Source organism: Psammomys obesus, unplaced genomic scaffold (genome assembly GCF_907164565.1).
Source record: "Psammomys obesus unplaced genomic scaffold, mPsaObe1.curated_primary_1811, whole genome shotgun sequence".
Classification (NCBI taxonomy): Eukaryota; Metazoa; Chordata; class Mammalia; order Rodentia; family Muridae; genus Psammomys; species Psammomys obesus.
The window spans coordinates 3,577,156-3,578,534 of record NW_026596162.1 but is presented as its reverse complement, the minus strand read 5'-3'; the positions used below and the strand labels follow the sequence as shown (position 1 = coordinate 3,578,534).

General features: G+C 45.2%; 1 long non-coding RNA gene across 1 annotated transcript in view; it reads right to left on the bottom strand.

The window, feature by feature from the left end:
- Window positions 1–363: 363 nt before the first annotated feature.
- The window catches only part of LOC129667421 (uncharacterized), a 1,954-nt gene continuing 938 nt past the window's right edge, over window positions 364–1,379 (bottom strand). The window contains exon 3 of the long non-coding RNA XR_008718731.1: window positions 364–619. This is a non-coding gene — a long non-coding RNA (uncharacterized LOC129667421). The remainder of the gene's footprint in view (window positions 620–1,379) is intronic.

The window sequence follows — 1,379 nt, the reverse complement described above, 5'->3', positions numbered from 1 at the left end:
ATGATTGCCATACTACTCATGAGACAGCACAGCCTAGGTCATCTAGGCACAAAACAGTAATCTGGGCTGGAAGTATAGCCAAATGGTAGAGTGAGCTTAGATCTGCAAGGCCCTGGGTTTAATCTCCAGCATCAATAGAAATTAGAAACAGACACGGATGTGTGGTGTACCTGTAGTCTCAGCACTTGGAAGGTAGAGGCAAGAAGATTGCTGCAAGCGACGAGCTGGTCTGAGACCATGTTGTGTCTCAGGCCAACCAGGGCTACTTCAGACCTATCTTGAACCCAGCAGCCAATAAAACAAACAAACAAACAAACAAACAAAAACCCACAATTTTTTTCTTGGTTTAAATCTCCACGAAAGTTTTCACAACAAAATAATGAACCTCGTTTTACGTATTTGGAATATGGTTCGATTTATAATAAATTCATTTCCCAGTTTGTTTTTCCATCTTGAGACAAGGTGACTTCAAAGTGTCTATGTAGCCAAGGATGGCCTTGGACTCCTGATCCTCCTTCACCTCCCAAGCATGTGTCATTCTATCCAGCTCAATTTTCCAGGTTTTGTCTCCTTGAAGCTTAATCTCCAGAGCAAAATCCATCCGGACCCATGTGGGCTTCTTTGGAAAGAAACAGGACTTTACATGAATTGGTAAGTCCCTGGGTTACCTAACTCCAAGGTGGCTCTAAAGAAGCAAACACTGAGTTGACCTCAGAGTCAAAATTCTAGTTACTACTTATTTCTCAGCTCATGGATTCCTCAGTCCTGCCCCCGCCCCTTGTGACTCTGGTCTACCGTGCAAAACCAGGTGGAAGGAAAATGGGACAGAAACCAGGAGTGTTCAAGAAGAGTTTGAATTACAAATTCAACTAAGCTAAGCCTCCCTTTTGCAGTCCCATCTTGCCCTTCCAACAAACTTCCCCCTTCCTTCCTTCCTTCCTTCCTTCCTTCCTTCCTTCCTTCCTTCCTTCCTTCCTTCCTCTCTCTCTCTCTCTTACTCTCTTTCTCCTTGTCTCCTCTGCCTTCAACCCCACAGCCCATCATTTTCAAATCTCAATTCCTCCTTCCTTATCACGTGCTCGGGGAGTGAGCCGCTTGAGCACCCAGGAGGGGAACTCAATAGCTTCTTCTGCTTTGAGAGGACTGGACACCGCACCCCCTTTCTTCTTCTCCTTTTAATAAAGGACTTCTAACGTTTGTTTCTCAGGCCTTCCCCAAACACAGAACGGTGACTGTCCTCTGTTCCTTCCAACTCTAGGGTATCAACTTCAAACCTTTGTCTACTTAGCTAGTGTTAAGAACTGTGCTAAACTGATGCCCTCCGAGACAGAAACACACACACACACACACACACACACACACACACACACACACACACA